Raw genomic sequence first — 5,609 nt, forward strand, 5'->3', positions numbered from 1 at the left:
TAGATGTGAATGATTTCATTTTTGTTCCTATTTCTGCTTTAAATATTCTATAATAGGAACAGCTAAAATAACACTTACATGATGTTTACTATTTATCAAGCTGTTTTATAAGCACTTGCAATATAACCCTATGAGTTTGGTACTCTTGTTATCTCCATTTTACTGACGGAGAAATGAGGGATAGAGAAGTTCAGTAACCTGCCCTGGGTCATATAACTAGTAAGCGGTGGAGCTGAATCCAGATATTCTGGCTTCAGAGACAGTGTGCTTATCCGGTAGACTGCATTCCCTTAGGATTAGTTAATTCACAGTTCCATGTTAGTATCATCACATTCCAGAGTTTAAGAAGTTAAGATTCAGTTCAGGTGTTTTCCTTCCACTCAGAAGTCTTCCTTTACCTCCCTCAAACTACCCTTTCTGCTCTACTGCCATACAATGAGTATATCACTGCCATTGCATGTATCTTTCTCTATCAGAATTGCCTGTTTATGTATCTATATTATTATAGACAGTGAGATCTTTGGCAACAATCATATCTAATTTATCTTTGTACTACCAGAGTCTTTTAGCACAGGGTCTTATACTGTGTAGGTACTTAGTGTTCAGGGGACTGAACTGAACTGAACACTAGTGCAGAAGTCATGAAAAATTACTATTGGCCCACCCAATGTGTAAACCAATGATTAAGTTCTCATGATATACAAGATTCTATACTACACATTTTATATACAAATTAGTTCATTTTATTCTTACAACACTTGTAAGGCAAATACCAGTATCATAGTTTTACTCATAAAGAGACTGAGGCTCAGAAAGATGAAATGACTTGTTGCCTAAGGTCACAATTATTTTCTTTTTCAGGAATAGAATTTAGTGATTCATCACTTACATATAACACCCAGTGCTAATCCCAACAACTGTTTTCCTTAATGCCCCTTGTCCATTTAGCCCATCCCCCCACCCAACACTCCCTCAAGTAACCCTCAGTTTGCTATATGTATTTAAGAGTCTCTTATGGTTTACCTCCCTCTCTGTTTTTATATTATTTTTGCTTCCCTTCCCTTATGTTCATTGTTTTATATATTAAATTCTACATATAAGTGAAATCATATGATATTCGTCTTTCTCTGACTTATTTCACTGAGCACAATACATTCTAATTCCATCCATGTTGTTGCAAATCGCAAGATTTCATTCTTTTTGATCACTGAGTAATATTCCATTGCATATATACACAACATCTTCTTTATCCATTCATCAGTTGATGGACATTTGGGCTCTTTCCATACTTTGCTATTGTCGATAGTGCTGCTATAAACATTGGCGTGTATGTGCCCCTTCGAAACTGCGCTCCTGTATTCTTTGGATCGATTCCTAGTAGCACTGTTGCTGGGTCATAGGGTAGTTCTATTTTTAATTTTTTCAGGAACTTCCATACTGTTTTCCAGAGTGGCTGTACCATTTGCATTCCCACCGGCAGTGCAAAAAGGTTCCTCTTTCTTCTCACCCTTGCCAACATGTGTTGTTGCCTGAGTTGTTAATTTTAGCCATTATGACAAGTGTGAGGTGGTATTTCATTGTGGTTTTGATGTGTATTTTCCTGATGACAAGTGATGTTGAACATTTTTCATGTATCTTTTTGCCATCTGGATCCCTTCTTTGGAAAAGTGTCTACTCATGTATTTTGCCATTTCTTCACTGGATTATTTGCTTTTTGGGTGTTGAGTTTAATAAGTTCTTTATAGATTTTGGATACTAACCCTTTACCTGATATGTCATTTGCAAATATCTTCTCCCATTCTGTCGGTTGCCTTTTAGTTTTGTTGATTGTTTCCTTCACTGTACAGAAGGTTTTTACCTTGATGAGGTCCCAATAGTTCATTTTTGCTTTTGTTTCCCTTGCCTCCAGAGACATGTCAAGAAAGAAGTTGCTGCGGCTGAGGTCAAAGAGGTTGCCGGTTTTCTCTTCTAGCACTTTGATGGCTTCCTGTCTTACATTTCGGTCTTTCATCCATTTTGAGTTTATTTTGTGTGTGGTGTAAGAAAGTGGTCCAAGTTCATTCTTCTGCATGTCACTGTCCAGAGTTCCCAACACCATTTGCTGAAGAGACTGTCTTTTTTCCATTGGGTATTCTTTCCTGCTTTGTCAAAGATTAGTTAGCTATAAGTCTGTGGGTCCATTTCTGGGTTCTCTATCCTGTATCCATGTTTCTGATTTTGTGCCAGTACCATACTGTCATGATGATTACAGCTTTGTAATATATCTTGAAGTCTGGAATTGTCATGCCTCCAGCTTTCATTTGCTTTTTCAGGATTCCTTTGGCTGTTAGGGGTCTTTTCTGGTTCCATACAAATTTTGGGATTGTTTGTTCTAGCTCTGTGAAGAATGCTGGTGTTATTTTGATAGGGATTGCATTCAACATGTAGATTGCTTTGGGTAGTATCGACATTTTAACAATATTTGTTCTTCCTCTCCAGGAGCATGGGATCTTTTTCCATTTTTTGTGTCTTCTTCATTTTCTTTCATAAGCTTTCTATAGTTTTCAGTGTATAGATTTTTCACCTCTTAGGTTTATTCCTAGGTATTTTATGGTTTTTGGTTCAATTGTAAATGGGATCGATTCCTTGATTTCTCTTTCTGCTGCTTCATTATTGGTGTACAGAAATGAAACCAATTTTGGTACAGTGATTTTATATTCTGTGATTTTGCTGAATTCATGTATCAGTTATGGCAGTTTCTTGGTGCAGTCTTTTTGGGTTTTCCACATAGAGTATCATGTAGTCTATGAAGGGAGAAAGTTTGACTTCCTCTTTGCTGATTTGGATGCCTTTTATTTCTTTATGTTGTCTGAGCTGAGTCTAGTACTTCCAACACTATGCTGAATAACAGTGGTGAGAGTGGACATCCCTGTGTTCCTAACCTTATGGGGAAAGCTCTCAGTTTTTCCCCATTGAGGATGATACTAGCTGTGGGTCTTTCATATATGGCTTTATGATTTGAGGAATTATCCTTCTATCCCTACCTTCTCAAGGGTTTTTATCAAGAAAGGGATGCTGTATTTTGTCAAATGCTTTCTTTGCATCTATTGAGAGGATCATGTGGTTCTTATCCTTTCTTTTATTAATATGAAATATCACATTGATTGATTTGCAGATATTGAACCGTCACTGCATCCCAGGAATAAATCCTACTTGATCGTGGTGAATGATTCTTTTAATGTATTGTTGGATCTGGTTTACTAGTATCCTGTTGAGAATTTTTGCATCCATGTTCATCAGGAAAATTGATCTCTACTTCTCCTTTTCAGTGGGGTCTTTGTCTGGTTATGGAATCAAGGTAATGCTGGCGTTGTAGAAAGAGTTTGAACGTTTTCCTTCCAATTCTATTTTTTGGAACACCTCCAATAGAATAGGTGTTAACTCTTCTTTAAATGTTTGATAGAATTTCCCTGGAAAGCCATCCTGTCCTGAACTCATGTTTGTTAGGAGATTTTTAATTAATGATTCAATTTCTTTACTGTTTATGGGTCTATCCAATTTTTCTATTTCTCCCTGTTTCAGTTTTGGTAGTTTATATGTTTCTAAGAATTTGTCCATTTCTTCCACATTGGACAATTTGTTGGCATATAATTGCTCATAATATTCTCTTATTATTGTTTATATTTCTGCAGTGTTGGCTGTGATCTCTCCTCTTTCATTTGTGATTTTATTTATTTGGATCCTTTCCTTTTTCTTTTTGATCAGTCTAGCTAGGGATTTATCAGCTTTGTTAATTCATTCAAAGAACCAGCTCCTGGTTTCATTTATCTGTTCTGATTTTTTTATTTCCATATAATTTATTTCTGCTCTAATATTTATTATTTCCCTTCTTATGATGGTTTGGGGTTTTATTTGCTGTTGTTTTTTTACTTCTTTTAGGTGTAAGGTTAGGTTGTGCATTTGAGACCTTTCTTCCTTCTTTAGGAAGGCCTGATATACTTCCCTCTTATTACCACCTTTGCTGCATCCCAGAAGTTTTGGGCTGTCATGTTATCATTTTCTTTGGCTTCCATGTACTTTTTAATTTCCTCTTTAATAAGTTGGTTAACCTATTCATTATTTTTAAAATTTTTAAATTGTTTAATGTTTATTTATTTTTTAGAGAGAGCAGGAGCATGGGTGGGACAGAGAGAGAAGGGGGCAGAAGATCCAAAGCAGGCTCTGCACTGACAGTCCAATGCAGGGCTTAAACTCACGAACCATGAGATCAACACCTGACCCGAAGTTGGACACTTAACTGACTGAGCCACCGAGGCATCCCAACCCATTAATTCTTTTTTTTTAAAAAAATGTTTATTTATTGTTGAGAGACAGAGAGAGACAGAGCGTGAGCATGAGGGGCAGAGAGAGGAGGAGACACAGAATCTGAAGCAGGTTCCAGGCTCTGAGCTGTCAGCACAGAGTCTGACGCGGGGCTCGAACTCACAAACCGCGAGATCATGACCTGAGCCGAAGTTGGACGCTTAACCGACTGACCACCCAGGTGCCCCCAGTTAATTCTTTAGTAAGATGTTCTTTAATCTCCAAGTATTCGTGGCCTTTCCAAATTTTTCTTGTGGCTGATTTCAAGTTTCATAGCTTTGTGTTTTGAAAATATGCACGGTACGATCTCAATCTTTTTGTACATGCTGAGGGCTGATTTATGACCCAGTATGTGATGTATTCTGGATAATGTTCTATGTGCCCTTGAGAATTTGTATTCCATTGCTTTAGGATAAAATGTTCTGAATATATCTGTTAAGACCATCTGGTCCAGTGTGTCATTCAAATCCATTGTTTACTTGTTGATTTTCTGTTTAGGTGATCTGTCCATTGTTGTAAATGAGGTGTTGAAGTCCCCTACTATTATGGTATTATCATCAATGAGTTTCTTTATGTTTGTGATTCATTGATTTATATATTTGGGTTCTCTCACATTGGGGGCATAAATATTTATAATTGTTAGATCTTTTTGGTGGATAGACCCCTTAATTATGATATAATGCCCTTCTTCATTTCTTGTTACAGTCTTTTAAAATCTAGTTGGTCTGATATAAGTATGACTACTCCAGTTTTCTTTTGATGACCATTAGCATGATATATGGTTCTCCATCCCCTTACTTTCAATCTGCAAGTGTCTTTAGGTCTAAAATGGGTCTCTTGTAAGCAGCATATAGATGAGTCTTGTTTTCTTATCTATTCTGATACCCTATGACTTGATTGGAGCTTTAAGTCCATTGACATTTAGAGTGAGTGCTGAAAGATATGAATTTAATGCCATTGTGTTGCCTGTAGAGTTGGTGTTTCTGGTGATGTTCTATGTTCCTTTCTAATCTTTGTTGCTTTTGGTCTTTTTTGTATTGTTTTGTCTTTTCTCCACTCAAAGTGTCCCACTTAAAATTTCTTGTAGGGCTGGTTTAGTGGTCATGATTTCCTTTAGATTTATTGGTCTGGGAAACCCTATCTCTCTTTCTATGTTGAATGACAACCTTGCTGGATACAGGATTCTTGGCTGCATATTTTTCTGATTCAGCACACTGAATATACCCTGCCATCCTTTCTGGTAAAGTCACAATAATTAAGTGGTAAAC

The sequence above is a fragment of the Lynx canadensis genome, chromosome X (genome assembly GCF_007474595.2).
Source record: "Lynx canadensis isolate LIC74 chromosome X, mLynCan4.pri.v2, whole genome shotgun sequence".
NCBI lineage: Eukaryota > Metazoa > Chordata > Mammalia > Carnivora > Felidae > Lynx > Lynx canadensis.